The sequence below is a fragment of the Scardinius erythrophthalmus genome (assembly GCF_964197995.2).
Source record: "Scardinius erythrophthalmus genome assembly, chromosome: 10".
In the NCBI taxonomy this organism is placed as follows: Eukaryota; Metazoa; Chordata; class Actinopteri; order Cypriniformes; family Leuciscidae; genus Scardinius; species Scardinius erythrophthalmus.
In genome coordinates, this window is record NC_138230.1 from 44,461,140 (window position 1) to 44,479,931 (window position 18,792).

Genomic DNA, 18,792 nt, shown 5'->3' on the forward strand with positions numbered 1-18,792 from the left:
TCAACATTTCTCATCCATGAAACATGAGCGGAATGAATGCGCTTTCACTAAGCCCCGCCCCCCTTGGTTACTGTTGCTAGCTTTACAGAACATCAAATATGAATTAATATTTCCATGATTGTCAGTAAAACATGTTAGCAAAGCGTTAAAAAAGATGTGAGCAATTGGTAAGACATGTTAGCAATATGCTAATTCATGCTAACAATCTATTAAAACATGTTAACATGCCAGCAAAATGCTAAATAATGTTTGTCACATGCCAAGACATGCTAACAACATGATACAACTTGCTGCCTGGGAAGCTTTCAAACAAGCCTTTGTCGAGCCATGAGTCCTGACAAACTTTAATTTAAAATGTAATTTTTAGATTTAAAAGTGAACATGCAGATCCACCGTAGACTTACATTAGAAAAGAGCAAAAGCTTGAGAGAGAGAATATGCATGGAAACAGTTGCTAAGGCAGGATTTGAAGGCGGGGCTTAGCTAAGATCAGTTTACACTGCTCGTGTTTAATGACACCAAAAGCTTCAACTTGAATCATTCTCAGAGGACTGTAAATAAAATCATGCTTGATAGTACACTCCTGTCTCAGCTGTTCTGAGTCAAACCACACATTTCTACATTGTTTTGTAATGCACACATGATGACCCAGTGGAGTTAAACAGATTTTGGATGAGGAGACAGAAGAAATATGTGTATGGAAGGGAGGAACTAACACAGAGAATGTGTATGAAATCCAGCGCTGGCCTTAAAGGAGCGGAGCGAATAAACGCCTCGAACTGTTGAACGGCTTCAGGCTTGTTTGCTCTTGGTTTGTGGTGGATGAATGTGTTCATTTGTTCCACTCGACAGGTTCAGGGAACAAACTTAGCCAAACTTCTCGGTGTTCGGTGGTCCTGCTCCATGTGAGGAAGTCAAGCATTCATGAAATACTTTATTTCTACTGGAATGAGCATGGCGGTTTGCATCGTGGAGGTCTGAGCAGGAGAAGTGTGCTTTATATTCACAGACAGGGAGGATTGCAGCAGGAACGGCAGTTTGAGAGTTTCATGATGACATTTTAGCAAGAAAATTAGACCCCAAAATATTATATATATGACATAAGATGTAGTATCTGCTAATTTTGTATCTTGATAATTTAGCAACTTACAGTAAAAGGATAACATGAACATATTTCATGTCATTTTTTATTTATTTTATAAATAACTGTATAAAATGTTTCATTTATTTTTAAATAAATATATATATTTTTTATATAAAAGTAATATATTTTTTATATTATTTATCATTTATAAAACTACTCTAGCAGGAAAATGATAACATTAACATATTTTAAGTCATTTTTTATTTTATTTATAGTATAAATAACTGTAAAATGATGTATAATTGTTTTAAATAAATATATAATTATTGTTTATATAAATGAATATATTTTTTAATATTATTTATAATTTATTAAACTACTCTAGCAGGAAAATGATAACATGAACATATTTTAGATCATTTTTTATTTTATTTATAGTATAAATAACTGTAAAATGTTTTATATTTTTTTAAAATAAATATATAATCGTTTTTTAATATAAATTAATATATTTTTTAATATAATTTATTAAACTACTGTAGCAGGAAAAGGATAACATTAACATATTTTAAGTCATTTTTATTTTATTTATAGTATAAATAACTCAAATGTTTTATATTTTTTGAAAATAAATATATATATTTTTTTATAAATAAATATGTTTATATATATATATATTTTGAAAATTTATAAAACAAGTACTCTAGCAGGAAAAAGATAACATGAACGTATTTCATGTCATTTCTTATTTTATTTATTTTATAAACGTGTAAAATGTTTTATTATTTTTTTTAAATATATATATATAAAAAAATTATAAATAAACTTTTAAAAATATTTTTTATATATCTTTTTAAATTTATAAGACAAGTACTCTGGCAGGAAAAGGATAACAAACATATTTCATGTCGTTTTTTATTTTATTTATTTTATAAATAACTGTGTAAAATGTTTTTTATATATTTTTAATATAAAATTTAAAAAGTATATTATTTATTTGAAATGGGTGAATATGAACAAAATGCTATGATTATTCATAACAGATAATTGTCGTGCATCAGTACAGAAATAGCTTCAACATTTATGTGATATTTTTACCTGTAATATATAATTTGACAGCATGTTTGAAGCTATTGTAAATTAAAATAGCCAGAATATGCTAAGTTGCACGCCTGAGTTCAACTGAATATTAATGTGGTAAGTTTTAATAAACAACACACCTTGGAGTCAGATTATTAAACTCTGCGCCTACTGTTCAAAACGTGTTTGATCAAAAATACAGTAATATGGTAAAAAAGCAGTTATCTATGTGAATATATGATAACATGTAAATTTATTCCTGAATGTTCAGCATCATTACTCCAGTCTTCAGTGTCACATGATCCTTCAGAAATCACTCTAATATGATGATTTGATGCTCGAGAAACATTTCTGGACACGTTACCCGGAGTGTCATCGGGTCCGGCTCTTGTTTCTCTGCTCTTCGGGAAGCTAAGGTGCCAAACTCAGGAATAGCTCAGAGGAGGTTCTGTGGGGTTAATGATCTCCAGCATCTGCTATTCCACAGATTAACCTGAAGGCACTCGGAGCCTCGAAGGCCGAGCGAGACAGGGATGAAACCAGGAGTGAGAGAGAGAGAGAGAGCGACGAATGGCCCACATTCACTCGCTCACTTTAAAACATGGGAAGGGGAAGAGGGGGACTCGCATTGTGCTGGGTATGTAAATGAGACGGAGTGAGAGAGCTTGTGGGAAGAGAAATAGGGCAAGCTGTTTCGGGACAGTTTTGGGATGGACACACACACACACACACACACACACACACACACACACACAGACGGAGGATTATACTGCAATACTGATTATACTCTCTTCAATACCACTGTAGACTTCTGGGAAGGCATTAGAATGTGTGTGTGTGTGTGTGTGTGTGTGTGTGTGTGTGTGTGTGTGTGTGTGTGTGTGTGTGTGTGTGTGTGTGTGTGTGTGTGTGTGTGTGTGTGAGAGAGAGAGAGAGAGAGTGAGTGAGTGAGTGTGTGTGTGTGTGTGTGTGTGTGTGTGTGTGTGTGTGTGTGTGTGTGTGTGTGTTATAGTAAAATGCGGTCCCTTTCTTGACAGCTAACAAGGTCCCCATGACTTCACACTCCCACCATGTGCGCGACGCTGGAACAGAAGAGGTCATTATTCTCGATTCTCAAGGAGAAAAGAAGAATAATGCACTGGCTTCTCACAACTAGAGGAAAACTCTCTCTCTGCAGTGTGTGTGTGTGTGTGTGTGTGTGTGTGTGTGTGTGTGTGTGAACCATCAGCTGTGAACCAGTGTAACTGATCACGACTGCGCTTGATGAACTTCATAAGGACTTTAACTCCTTTCCATGGCCTGGTGTGTGTGTGTGTGTGCGTGTGTGTGTGTGTGTGCGTGTGCGTGTGCGTGTGTGCGTGTGTTCAATCGTTGGCAGGGCCCAGTAAGTAACGCTACACCCACTGTAATTAGGGATGTGAAACTGTACCCCCAGAGAGTGTGTGGTTTGTGTGGCTCGTGCACAAACTAGGTTTATTTAGAAGGAAGCGAAGGCCGTCCATCTTCCTCTCGTCTTTTGTACGCTCTCTCTTTTTCAAGTTCCTCTCATTTTCTCTCGCTGGGATTCTTCCCTTCTCTTTACCTCACCGCTCACCAATCCCTTGACCCTCTTTCCCCATCTATCCAGGCCAAGTCTTTTACATACACACACACACACGCACACACATTTGCTTATTGGCGCACGGAGCGAAACATGCTAATTTGCTCTTCATGCACGGACTCTTTTCTCAGTCAAGCATGCATCCGACACACAGACGACACATGCACACTTATCAGTGCACTAAACATGTTCACTTCTCTCTCTTCATACCCAGGATCAAGACATGATGGGTTAAAGGTCATGACCTACATCTCCCAGGATTCAGTTTAGGCTAATCCTAGAACCTGATATATAAATAAAAGCTCAATTATAGACTTTATATTTTTATATTTATATTATAGTTTTTATAATATACAATACATTCATTAATTAATTGTTCTGTTCTATATATTTTTATTTTTATTATATTTTTATTTATTTTACAAATTATTATTCTAAAATAATAAAATTATTTAATATTTATTATATTTTAATATATGTATGTGTGTATATATATATATATATATATATATATTTTTTTTTTTAAATGGATTTATTTACTTATTTATTTTAAGGCTATAATTTAACATTGATTTACAAATCATTATTATTACATTCAAAAAAATATTATTAAAAATAAAAAATGATGTTATATTTTCCTTTTCATTTTTTTTAAATCTTTATTTTACAAATACATGTATTTTATATTTATGTAATATTTATGTAATATATATATATATTTTATTATATTTTTTATTATTATAACCTTTTTATATTATATATTTGGTATACCTATATTATATATTTATATAAAATTAAAAAGAAATTGTAAATATGTATTTATTGGAGATATACATACAAATGTGAAAATATGCAAATGCACTAGGCATAACAATACCTTTCCTCTTTTTATAACAATCATAACAATTAACAAGAACATTAGCTAAAAGAAGGAGAAAAACATTGCCCTCACCTCCACCCTCATCAGCTATATCTATCATATCATTAAAAATTGTTAAACAGAAATACAATAATCAGTGTCAAATAATATATATGTATATATATATCGTTAGCCTCATAGCATAATTGCCTAAGTCATATTTCAATGTTTTTGGAAAACAAGAAAAAACTAAATTTTTAGAAATCACATTGTTATTTTTTATTGATATTATAACAGTACATTCAACCAGATGTGTGAACAAGTATGCAAAAAGAAAAAGACCCATCATCAATTGCCTAACAAATAAAAGTGACTTAGGCAGAAAATGCCATGACTTAGGCATTTTTCTCTTACATATAAATACAAACATAACATAACAAAAGTTGTTTTACTTTCCTAAATATAACCAAGATGTGTAAATTGCCAACCTTAACCAAGTTGTTTCTTAATGTATAACCTTAACCACTGTTTTCCTTTTCCACCCTTAATCGAAGTTCCACTCAGGTGCTGTCACGTCTCTGTTTGAGTTTAGTTCTGATTTAGTTTTCCCTTGTCTGTTCCATTAGTTAATCTGTCTCACCTGTGCCCTGTTAATCACCCCATTTATTAGCTCGTTAATTTTGCCCCAGCTGTGTCTTATCTGCCGGATGTGTTTCCCCAGTGTATTTTAGCCATGTGTTTTCTTTGAGTCTTTGTTAACTAAAAAACTAAACAGAGTAAGGGAAGTTGTCTTTGGAGGAGAATGTGGAAAAATTCCTCGTCTACTATCCCTCCTCTCATCGGCCCAACTGATCCAGAGCCAGTCGCCTGCGCGGCTGATCCAGAGCCAGACGCCTGCGCGGCTGATCCAGAGCCAGACGCCTGCGCGGCTGATCCAGAGCCTGACGCCTGCGCGGCTGATCCAGAGCCAGACGCCTGCGCGGCTGATCCAGAGCCAGACGCCTGCGCGGCTGATCCAGAGCCAGACGCCTGCGCGGCTGATCCAGAGCCAGACGCCTGCGCGGCTGATCCAGAGCCTGACGCCTGCGCGGCTGATCCAGAGCCAGACGCCTGCGCGGCTGATCCAGAGCCAGACGCCTGCGCGGCTGATCCAGAGCCAGACGCCTGCGCGGCTGATCCAGAGCCAGTCGCCTGCGCGGCTGATCCAGAGCCAGGCCAGACGCCTGCGCGGCTGATCCAGAGCCAGACGCCTGAGCGGCTGATCCAGAGCCAGACGCCTGCGCGGCTGATCCAGAGCCTGACGCCTGCGCGGCTGATCCAGAGCCAGACGCCTGCGCGGCTGATCCAGAGCCAGACGCCTGCGCGGCTGATCCAGAGCCTGACGCCTGCGCGGCTGATCCAGAGCCAGACGCCTGCGCGGCTGATCCAGAGCCAGGCCAGACGCCTGAGCGGCTGATCCAGAGCCAGACGCCTGCGCGGCTGATCCAGAGCCAGACGCCTGCGCGGCTGATCCAGAGCCAGGCCAGACGCCTGCGCGGCTGATCCAGAGCCAGACGCCTGAGCGGCTGATCCAGAGCCAGACGCCTGCGCGGCTGATCCAGAGCCAGAGGCCTGCGCGGCTGATCCAGAGCCAGACGCCTGCACGGCTGATCCAGAGCCTGACGCCTGCGCAGCTGATCCAGAGCCAGAGGCCTGCACGGCTGATCCAGAGCCAGACGCCTGCGCGGCTGATCCAGAGCCTGATGCCTGCGCGGCTGATCCAGAGCCAGGCCAGACGCCTGCGTGCGCGGCTGATCCAGAGCCAGTCGCCTGCGCGGCTGATCCAGAGCCAGTCGCCTGCGTGGCTGATCCAGAGCCAGACGCCTGCGCGGCTGATCCAGAGCCAGACGCCTGCGCGGCTGATCCAGAGCCTGATGCCTGCGCGGCTGATCCAGAGCCAGGCCAGACGCCTGCGTGCGCGGCTGATCCAGAGCCAGTCGCCTGCGCGGCTGATCCAGAGCCAGTCGCCTGCGCGGCTGATCCAGAGCCAGACGCCTGCGCGGCTGATCCAGAGCCAGACGCCTGCGCGGCTGATCCAGAGCCAGTCGCCTGCGCGGCTGATCCAGAGCCAGACGCCTGCGCGGCTGATCCAGAGCCAGACGCCTGCGCGGCTGATCCAGAGCCAGACGCCTGCGCGGCTGATCCAGAGCCAGTCGCCTGCGCGGCTGATCCAGAGCCAGTCGCCTGCGCGGCTGATCCAGAGCCAGTCAAGTCACTGCTTCCTACAATGCCCCTTCGCCGACGTAGGAGGAAGAGGACCTGTCAGTCTCGCCAGAATCCGGAGGACGTACCCGGAGTCCTCGCCCTGTCGCCTCTGCGCCTCGCACTACCGGCCGCGCCTCTGTGCCTAGACAAGACAGTGTCATCGATTTCACTAAATCAGGATCTGATTCAGCTCTGGAGGCTTTACTGGCTGTTTCCTCTTCTATCTGTTGCCCCATGTCCACGTCATGACCTTCTTTCTTAGGTCTACTCTTATCTAAATCCTCTAACTCCACTACAAGGGTATCATCTTTATTTCCTGACAATAAAGCAGAAAATGCTGTTGAGTATTTTAACACAGTAAATCATGTTACATTCATAGGTTCACTGCAAAAAAATCTAAATCTTACCAAATACTTATGTCTAGTCAAAATGTCTAATTTCTAAAAAAAATCTATTTGCACTTAAAATAAAAAGTAAATGCTTAATTACTTCACTTGCCTAAAATTGCCTAAATGTCTTTTTATGGTGACGTTTCTTAAGTGTAAAGATTTGTTCTGACCAGAAATGAGGTAATATTTTGCTAGTGTTGGCTAGCTACTTCATCATATCTTCTTGCAAAAAATGTGATTTCAAGTTAAAATACAGTTTATAATCCCTTTCATTAACTGAAATTACATTTAGTATCTAGACAATTGAAGAAATATGAACTCTTACCAGATGAAAACGAATCAAACAGAAGAGTTAACATCACTTCTGGACATCTGTCTTCCCATGTTTTCTGCCATTTTGTTTGTATCAAAACTGCCTAAGTCAAAGAGATGACTAAGGCAGATAGTGTTTTTGGATTCTAATAAGTGTTGTGATTGGCTAAGAACATAGGCAGAAAGGCAGGATGATGCAGCATTGGTTTGTCAGTAAAGTTAGGCAGATATCACAATTTGGCCAAAAAATGACTTAGGCAATTATGCTATGAGGCTAACGATATGTATATATATATATATATATATATATATATATATATATATATATATATATATATATATATATTACATAAATATAAAATAAATGCATTTGTAAAATAAAGATTTAATATATATATATATATATATATATATAAATATATATATATATATATATATATATATATATATATATATATATATATATTAAACTTGTAGCTGCATGAACATTCTATATCTCCTACGAATTTGAGTATTTCACAGAACGAACTGCAGATCGTCCCAGGCTTCGCTGTGTTAAACTGGGACGCTGAGAGCTGTCAGACAGGACTCAAACTACATGCACATATCAACAATCGACCTGTCAAACGACTCCATCGACGTCAGTCAACGCTCTTCAAAGGCTGCCAAATATAAATCATATATTATTATAAAACCTGGTGAAACCAAGTGGAATGTTGCATTGCACAACAGACTTGTTCATTACACCAGATTCCAGATTCATTATGACCACGAGCCACGTCAGTCACGCACATAACATGCATATTGTATAAAAACTAATTTGATTTTCCTAGCATTTAAGGGGGAAATTGGAATGTTATTTATATGCCTTCTGAAACAATTCATCCAACCAATCAGCTTCCACTTGGAAAAGCAGGAAGTTCTTTCCCTCAAGGTCAAACGCTCTCCATGTTAAATGGAGTGTAAGTCAGAAGAGTAGCTGGTCATTTAGTGCTTTATCCCGCTTCGCAGAAGTGGATCTGAGAGAATCCATCCGTATCACGTCTGCTATTGTCTGACTCTGCTGGAGATGAAAGCTTTTAAGGAGGAATGAGCCGAAACTCCGGGAGACTGATGTAAGACACACTCTTACCCGGGCTATTATTTAAGGTTTGAAAGGGCCTGATTTACCTCGGATTGAACAGATACTCACCAAATGCATGTTTCTACAATCACACTGAACATAAACACTATAGTTTGAGTGTCTGCAGCTTCCATTGATTTTTCAGGAATACCAGGAGAACGTTTGAAGACTTTACTTTAGAATGGCGAAATCATCATCTCTTTGCACACCATAAAAATGCATGATGACGTTTGAAAGTTTTTGTATTGACATTATATATCCCATATCCGAAAGTGTTGACTGGGTTTTGCAGCTTTAAAATAGTATAATTAGCATAATTAGGGAATATTATATAGGAATGACAAATATTTTGAGTGTAGAAGATTCGGTCTCACTAAACCCCGCCTCTCTGAGAGCTGCTCTGCTCTGATTGGTCAGATGGTCAAGTGTGCTGTGATTGGTCAGAGAGCAAACGCTCATTATCATATCTGAATCTCAGCTCTTGATCACAGTGATACGAACAGTGTCGATGGCGTGGGTTTTACCGTATCAATCTCATCAAGTGGATTTGCTTTGTCAGCAGAAAACAGCGTCTTCTCGACACGAACAACACGAACCAAACTCTTCCAGTCTCAGATACACTACAGTGTTTGAGGGCGGGGCTAAGGGACACTGCTCAGCCAATCAAATGAGTTACAGAAAGTGAGATTGGAATTACTGATCCAAGCCGTTCAATCGACTCTTTCTTTTGGGAGACAAAAACTCCATTGAGTGCCATAATGTGACCTTTACTGGCATACTGACTAAGCACAAGTAAACTTTGTTCATTATGGGTTTATTAATTTTCACGTATGCATTTTGTAAATGCTTTTCACAAACAGAGTTTCATTTTGTGTGCGTGCTTGGAATGGAATCAGTGACCTTTCGACCATTCAGATGAATATCTGTTAAATAAGATTGTTTACACTCATTAATTTATTTGGAAATGGCTAAATGAGCTCCACGCTGACCTTTAGCGAGGTCAAGCACACCTGATCCCAGGCCAGCCGTGACACCGGGATATTAGACGCAGCCAGAGCCATGCTTTCTGTCTCCGAGCGCAGGAGCTTCAGGCTGGAGAAACTGTCAGGCTCGGAGTGTTAAACACCGGCGTCGGGACGTGCCCTAGATAAACCTGTCAGACGAGGAGCGTATTCAGCTTTATGAATTAATCATTCGAGAATTGGTTGAACTTTACTTGACAACGGCCTCAATGGCAGCGTTCACCTGTCGCGGTTAGATAGCGCCGCTATCACAACAGCTTAATGACTCTCCGTGAGGTCTAGACGCCAAGTGTGCGCCGTATCCATGGAAACAGTGGTTTAAACCCATACACACCTGATTTAAAGCCTGCATTTATGAATAATCCTGGGGAATGGACCGGATTACGTCCTTTTAGACACCGCATAGGAAATCAAACATCAGCCTACCTGTAAAACTCACTACGATTAGAGTATCAGAACGTGTATGTATCCATTACTATATCCACATAGAATCTCCATTTTGTTTTCACATCTGCAGTGATTGTGCTGAATGAATTGAAATATGATAAAATGTGTTAAGTAGTGCTGAGAGCACTAAAATAAATTGCCATTTTAAGAGCGCCCCCTACTGACATAACAACACAAAACATTGATAACAAGATTGCATTTTGCATTCAAATTCAATGCAAGCCATAGTCGTCTAAAATTCATCTCTTTGTTAGTTTAAATTTAAAGTAAAAAAATGTAATCTCTTAAAACTCAACTTTGATCACCAAAATAACATATTTAAAGGGGGGGGTGAAATGCTATTTCATGCATACTGAGTTTTTTACACTGGTAAAGAGTTGGATTCCCATGCTAAACATGGACAAAGTTTCAAAAACTAAGTTGTACGTTTGAAGGAGTATTTTTGTTCCAAAAATACTCCTTCCGGTTTGTCACAAGTTTCGGAAAGTTTTTTTTCGAGTATGGCTCTGTCTGACGTAAGATAGAGCGGAATTTCCTTATATGGGTCCTAAGGGCACTTCTCCGGTAAGATTGCGGGCGCGCGCGCACTCGTAGACCAGAGCAAGAGAGCGAAAGCAGTTCGCCATCAATGCGCCCTGCCCGGCTTTTGGGAAGTCAGTGTCACCAAAGAAGTGTGTTTTTGGTTGCCAGGGCAAGACAACCCTGCACAGATTCCCAAAGAACCCAGCGTTAAGAAACCCGTGGATGGAGTTTGTTTTCCTGAGCATCAACGGAGTTGTGTAAGACTGTTGTTCCCTGCATTTCGACGATGATTGTTTTATAAACAAAGCCCAGATCGGATTTGCAGATCGTCTAATGCTTAAGGATCGAGCAGTCACAATGATAAAGGTTCGCGGTCGTGCGTTGGAACGGTGAGTAAAACTGTTGAACAAATGTCTCTGTGTGTTGTTAGCTCGGCGCGTTAGCACAACTTTAGCTTCGCCCACACGGCCCGCCTCCAGCCGCTCGTTTTTTTCTGGAAAGACTCGGTACAGCCTATCTTTCTTTTAAAAATATAATAAAACAAAAGACTTTTTGGAGATATGAAGGATGCAATATTACTCTATAGGTACTCAAGATTAACAGGAGATTGAGTGAAAATGAGCATTTCACCCCCCCTTTAAACGTTTTTTCCTTGAAAATAATGTCTTCATGCCTTAAAATATCTTGAATGTAACTCGACACCCTTGCCTCATTTAGTATACGCGGTTCTATGAATATGCAAATGAGCCCCGCCTCCACTCACTCACTCAGCTCAGAGCCATAGAGAGAAAGAGTTGCGACACTCTTTGATGTCGCCGCTATGGCTGTCACGTGGTTCATGTAAGCCCCAATAGTTCTAAAACATACGCTGGCTGTCATGCTCTTCTATGGGACAGACAGCAGCGATTGCATTATTGAACGGTAAATATAAAATAAACACACACCCAAGTACTTTTTCAGCTGTTATTGCATTATTGCATTTTGTTAATATCAGTTTTGCATTTGGAGATAAGTTTTAGGCTATATTTTTGGAGGGAAAAGCTCAGTGTTCATGTTCGCATGGGTAGTAGCACTGGCTTTAGCGGCTCTAACTTAAATATTCCATATCATTCATCTGATGATGGACATCTCATGATATTTATTTTAGCACAACTGGGCTGTATTAGGCTATTGATTCCCGTGATTTTGCTTATAAATTTTGATTCAGCCATTAGCCTTCCTTCGATATCACGCAAAGAGGTCTGCCGTGGCGGTCCGTTCAGAGTTTGCTTAAATATTTTTTATTAAACAATGACAGACAACAAAAATGTGTGCTTGTGTGAGTGTGTGTGAACAAGAAAAACAAAAACCAGGGGCAGGTGATCCACAGGACTGGTGATCCCATAACAATCCTAGAGTTCCAGCATTGTTCTCACAAGCCGCTTCACTCAAGACAATAACACCTAATGAAAAGTTAGTATATCCCAAAAAATTAAATTAAATAAAAGTTGCTATAAAGGTGGTAGTGATTCATTACCGAACTCTTACTGTCACAGCTGATGAAGTCGCACTAGCAGGCAGTGCTTGAAAATTGGTTGAAACAACCAACATAAAATATAAATAATTACGCTGTGCATTTACAAATGAAGACCAGTATAAGCATCGCAAAGAGCCTCTGATACAAAATAGACAGTTGACAATTCAAAAGAGGTCGATATTTCAGCAACTTTACTCTAGAACAACTCGACGCGCAGCAATGTAAGTGAATGGGGTCCAACGCCCAAATGACAGTGTTTAGAACTATTCCGATCTTCAAATCCCGGAAGTAGGCGGTTAAAAGCGCCGCCATTATTTACAACGGAGGTCTATGGGAGTGTCGCAACTCTTTCTCTCTATGGCTCTGACTCAGCTCAGAGATCCACTGGTTGACGATCACACGTTGATCTGATTGGTTACAAGGTAGTTTGTGACGTCAGAAACACCAGCGATTTCAAAGCGTGTTTTTGAGACTGTCTTTGATTCACTGCAGTTTTAAGGAGGAAATACTCAGCAATGGTGTCGACTTATGAATTTACACATGGTTTGTCTTAAAGCACATTAAAAACTTCACATAGACACATAAACAACCTTGATTTTCACCACAGGGGGACTTTTGGTCGGATGTGCAATGAATATGCATGCTTTCCAGTAGGCTGATCTGGTTTACTCTTATTCACAGCCAGTTTTAGGATTATTCAGTATTATGTGTGTATAATACTGCGTGTTGTTTAGTTTGAACAAGTGCCATCTTCGTGTTGTAACTCTCCCATTCCAAACACATAATTCCCTCTCTCGCCCATGCTGTTGTTTGCCTAATTTCCATAAACGTTGATCCCCGGCTCTCTCTATTGTCTCCCGGTTGTTTTCTCTCCTCATAACCAGGCGCTCATTGTTCTCACTGTCCCTGAGACTGACCGGCATTCTGTCCCGATCGGACATGCATCCCGTACATGTGGATGTTTTGATATTTTGGGAGCACCGTTACACGCCCTGTCTTTTCTCAGTGTGTCCCAGTGATCATGATGTCCTCCCAGTCCCCAGCTGTCTCGATCCCATCATCCCTGCGGATACATTGAGCTCGGCACACGCCTACTATAGGGAATGCAGAAACCAGAGCCCCTCTCTCTCTCTCTCTCTCTCTCTCTCTCTCTCTCTCACTCTCACTCACTCAGTCACTCACTCAGTCACTCACTCTCTCCCTCTCTTCCCCCCTTTTCTCTCTCTGTCTCTCTCTGTTTCTCTCTCTCTCTCTCTCTCTCTCTCTCTCTCTCTCTCTCTCTCTCTCTCTCTCTCTCTCTCTCTCTCTCTCTCTCACTCTCACTCACTCAGTCACTCACTCAGTCACTCACTCTCTCCCTCTCTTCCCCCCTTTTCTCTCTCTCTCTCTCTCTCTCTCTCTCTCTCTCTCTCTCTCTCTCTCTCAGGATAAGCGCTGACCCGTGTTCACAGGCTTCCACGCCCTGTTCCTAAACCCACGAGTCTCTCCTGCTGACATGAGAATCTGCTTCTGAATCATAACTGATATGGAATGTGATTTGTAATGTTTATATGCAGCAGCGCCTCTCATAGACATGATGCAGGAGAGACTCAACTAGAGTCCAGTGGAGTTTGATGATCGATCAATCTATCCATCCATCCATCCATAAGCCCTAACAAAGAAATAAAATGAACAAATCAAAAATAATAATTGAATAACTTTTTGTTCGCAATATTTTTCAGTATTGAATGAAATAGATAATTCTTTATATCTCTTGGATTTATGAGTGTGTCGCGGATCATTCCAGCGTCAGGTTTGTTCATCTTCTTAGTCTCTCTTTCTTTCTCTCCACTCTCTCACAATATCTCTGATTACCTCGACCTGCGTCACACTTCTGCATTTCCAGTCTCCTATTGTTACTATGTCTCTGACTGAGTCTCATCCTGCGCAAAAACCTCTCTCTCTCTCTCTCTCTCTCTCTCTCTCTGTCTCTCTCTGTTCTCTCTCTCTCTCTCTCTCTCTCTCTCTCTCTCTCTCTCTCTCTCTCTCTCTCTCTCTCTCTCTCTCTCTCTCTCTCTCTCTCTCTCTCAGTAATGTGATCAGGTGCAGTGAGTGAAATGTCTCCACTCCAGTAACTGCATTAAGCACCTCTTCTTCTGCCCCCATTGTCCGTATCACTGCTCGCAAGACCAGGGTCACACTGGCCAAAGCTGTTCCTGGAACACGCACGCACACACACACACACACACACACACACACACACACACACACACACACACACACACACACACAACATCACAGGTTTGTAATGGAGGGCCTGACACACTCTCTCTCTCTCTCTACCGTCGGTACATGCAATCTATATTCATTTATCTTCACCACAGTGGCCCTGAGGACGCCAGTGAATCTATAGATCAGATAACCCTGCGAACACACACACACACACACACTGCTCCCTGTGAGAGATTCTGGGCACCAGCTGAAGTACAAATACTCTTGATTAGCCATTGTAATGCTTTGATTAGGACAATGTTCAGATTACTCCCGCATGGAGAAAAACAAGTTACTCTAGAAAACTGGCCTTTTCCAGTTTGATTTTTTAAATACTTTGAGTAGGTAAAAAGTTGGTAATTTATTAGAAAAATAATGTATATTGTGCATCTTAAAGGGGACATATCATGAAAATCTGGCTTTTTCCGTGTGTCAGTGCTATAATCGAGTGCTTCTACTAACCCAGAAAACGTGTAAAGTGAAACCCAGTAACTGTGTTCTGGTGAGCCTTTCTCTGCAAGAGATTCCGCTTTCAGATTTCGCTCCCGTTCTGACGTATGAAGAGGATCTTATTATAATATTACTGGCCCTTAATCTGCACGTTTACACATTTGCGCCAACATTTGGTTTTGCGAGTGACAACAGAGACCAGTTCTAACGCAATGATGAAGATCCAGCAGAGCCTGAAGCTGTTCTGTGGTTGAGCACAGACGAGCACTGAACACTATTGACCAGAACATGTTACAGTCTTATAAACACCTCAGGAACTGTGGACACTTGTGGAGAAGTGAAACATGATGATGAGATGATCAGTGTAACTCCACAACAACTACAGAAATGTCTCCACTAACATTCAGAAGCTCTTCCTGAGTCTCTCCGTAAGGCTGCACTCGCTACTGTTTATTCTGGGATTCTGGATGAGTGAGATTGGCCTGTTTTGTTACTGCCGGAGTATCCGAAGCTCGTGTAAAGGCTCCGCCCTCTTCTGAACGGAGGCGGAGCTAAAGCTCATTTGCATTTAAAGGAACACACTCAAAAACGGCACATTTTTGCTCATACCCAAAAAGGGGCAAATTTGACAAGCTATAATAAATGATCTGGGGCCATATTCACAAAGAATTTTAAGGCTAAAAGTAGCTCCTAACTGGCGAATTTAGGAGCAACTCCTAAAAATAATGGGCGTGTCACTCGTAACTTTAGGACTCCTAATTTTTTTGACTAAGAGTAATTCACAAAGCATTTTAGCCCTAAAAGTAGCACCTAAGTCTGGGACAGCTTAAAAGAAGTCGAGAGGACTCCTAACTCACTAAGACCTATTCACAAACAGCTTTTTGTGGCATTTCACGTTGCGATGTTTTGAAATGCGTATGCGGCGACTACAGGAGCTTCCAATCGCGAGGGAACAATTTTGCATTGTAGGCATAACTAGGGATGCAATAACGCCACCAACAACAACCAAAACTAGGCTACTTATTACATGTAAACTAATTGTAACGTTTCATTGTGAATCAAATTAAAATGTTATTCTCTTTGCAAACGTAGGCAGAGGCATATAGTGACAGATTAATTCAATAATGTTGCAAAGTGATATTGCATCAATCCATATGTTTCATTAGGCTACTAGGCTATTTGTTTTGCCTTACTCTTTATTCATTTAGGCTATTTATTCAGTTATTCATCATCCTTCGCACTACTTGTGTAGCGTACGCATTCTCAGACCTGTCACCTGTCACTCATCATCGTAGGGGAGGTGTTTGGAATCATTCCCGTGTTACAATCATCAGCCAATCAAGGTGGTCACTTCAGTCAAGCTCGTGCATGAGTAATGACATCATCCATAGCAACGAAGACTCACTCTTAGTTTAGGAGTTGTCATTTTTCTTTACTAAGAGTAGGTCTGAAAGGCGTTGTGAATAACTTTTAAGAGAAAACTCCTAGCTAAAATCTTTTAGTGCGAATTAGGAGTACTCCTAGTGGTAAGATAAAATGCTTTGTGAATACGGCCCCTGGGAGTATTTTGAGCTGAAATTTCAGACACATTCTGGGGACACCATAGATTTATATTACATCTTGTGAAAAGGGGCATAATATGTCACCTTTAATATATGTTGGCATTGCCTTTAGAAAGATAACAGGATATTACAAAATGTTTTATATTTAATAACATTAAAAACCATATTGACCCCAAACTTTTGAACGGCTGTGTGACTATCCTGAAGTAAACCCCATCTAAAGTGTCTCTCTAGTGTGTTGATGTTGAATGCGTTTCTTCCGCGCCGGTGGATTACTGTGATACTCGACCTGAAACTTCCGCTCTAGCTCCTGATAATGAGCTGCCAAGCCTCCCTCACCCCTGAAGTTTCCACTACCCTGGCCAGGAACATGCATTTATTTACTCACACATGCACCTTTAAAAGGCATTTGTGTTGACGTTTAGTAAGTTTTCTCCTTCGAGTGCCCTACCCTGTGCACGGTAGCTGAAAAAACAGGTTCCCTTTACGCTTCGAATCAATCCAAACAAGCTCTCAGACTTATAAACAAGCCCTGCTGTGGGTCATTTTCCACAGAAGTGCATCGCTGCTTTTTTTTTGCTCTCCTTCTCGGAATAATTGAAGGCTGTTGAAGTGGAGTGTGCAGCTCTTGGTTTATATCGCCTAATGCACAAACTGATGCCCGCGTCAGTCTGCTTTCAATTAATTGGACAGTCGTCTTAACAAGGCAGCCTGACACACAGCGGAAGAGCGTGAATGATGTGTGTAATGGCGCTCGGAAAACACTGAGGAAGAGAGTCGTGATTGACAGAGCCAAGCTGTGAATGTCTGGCTCCCTGCCAGGTGTTTCTCATTTACAGGCTCAGCTCATATTCACTACATTCACTTCCGTCAGAAACACTGCAGATATAAGATCTAAGAAGTTTTCTTGCTGAAGTTCCCATTCGTTATTTCTCTGAATATTCTGAAACAAGTGGTGAAACTGAAACAAAAATGACCGAAATTAATTTTTTTATTTCAATGAAATTAATATATTTTAGTTTGATAATGTTTTTTATTTAATATTTTGTATTTTTAGGGAATTTTATGGCACTAAATTATATTTACCCTGTATTTGTAATCCATTTATTCACTTTTTGAGCAAAGACCATTTCCAACTTAAACTGTGGTAAATCTTGAACGCTTTAGAGCGACAGACTGAAGTTTGGTCTCTTTTTAAAGACGACACTTGGCAGATTATTGCTGAAGTGAAAAAAGTTTTAAAAAGGGAACTTAACTTAAACTTAAAAATGTTTTGTTTTATTGTTATGAGAAATGTGCAATTTTTGCAAATTTACATTTTCAAAACATGTTTTTCTCTAAAACTGAGCCTGATATCTCCAAAAATGAGCTTTCAGTAAGAATGTGTTCGGCTGCAGTACCAAAAGTTTCCACTAGATGAAATTCGTCTCCTATGAATTTTCAATGCGCTTCTTTTTGTCCGTGAGGAGCACAAGTGTGACTATTTTTTTCAGGACCATTTAACCTGTTCAAATCATATCCATGATTATTTTTTTGTGTTCACATAGCAAGTGCCAAAACCTTTATCAAGTTTCGTACCATTCCAACGAAGAAGAAAAAAAAATTGTATTTTAAATTTGTCGGTCAAAAATGATCGAAGAACACCAGAGGACTAAAGAACTAAAATGTAAAAAAAAAATAATAATAATAATATATATATATATATATATATTATATATATATATATATATATATATATATACACACACACACACACGTGCCACCGTTTTGAGAAAATTATTAGAGACCGAAAAGATTTGAACAAACATTCTGTTGCCGATACTGGAAATATTTGTTCATAACTTTGAGAATCTTGCAACAACATTGCAACTAAAGTTAGCATGGAAGAAACTGAAGTTTCATTCACTCCAGAATTTTCTAACAGACTCATTCATACAGTAATGCATTGATTCGTGAGGTGCTTTAGTGCTCCCGTAATTGCTTTTAGAAGGCGTATCGGAAGCTAAAGTGGCGCCAACTGTCTGTTGACCAAAAAGCTGAACTAAATAACTGTCTCTGCTCTTAAATATAGTATGATTATAGCGATGTTTTCAAGCTGTGATTTCAGACTCTGGACTCCCTGCGGTGGAAACCCAGGGTCACACTCTGGACTGAAATGCGGGCTGGATTATTTCGAGATGTGCATGCATGAATAGTTCAGAGCCGTCCAGGGGAACGGGCCATCTGACGGCTGAATATATCAACCCTGAATTTTCCATTAGAATAGAACACAACTAGGCTTTTGCAACGGCAAAAACAAGAGCTGTGTTTACAGCCTGAATGATGGGTGGCA

The 18,792-nt window shown here is 40.4% G+C and overlaps 1 protein-coding gene across 3 annotated transcripts in view; it reads left to right on the forward strand.

The window, feature by feature from the left end:
- ext1c (exostoses (multiple) 1c) overlaps positions 1-18,792 on the forward strand; it is a 104,244-nt gene that overhangs the window by 22,572 nt on the left and 62,880 nt on the right. The gene's annotated exons all lie outside the window — the stretch shown is intronic.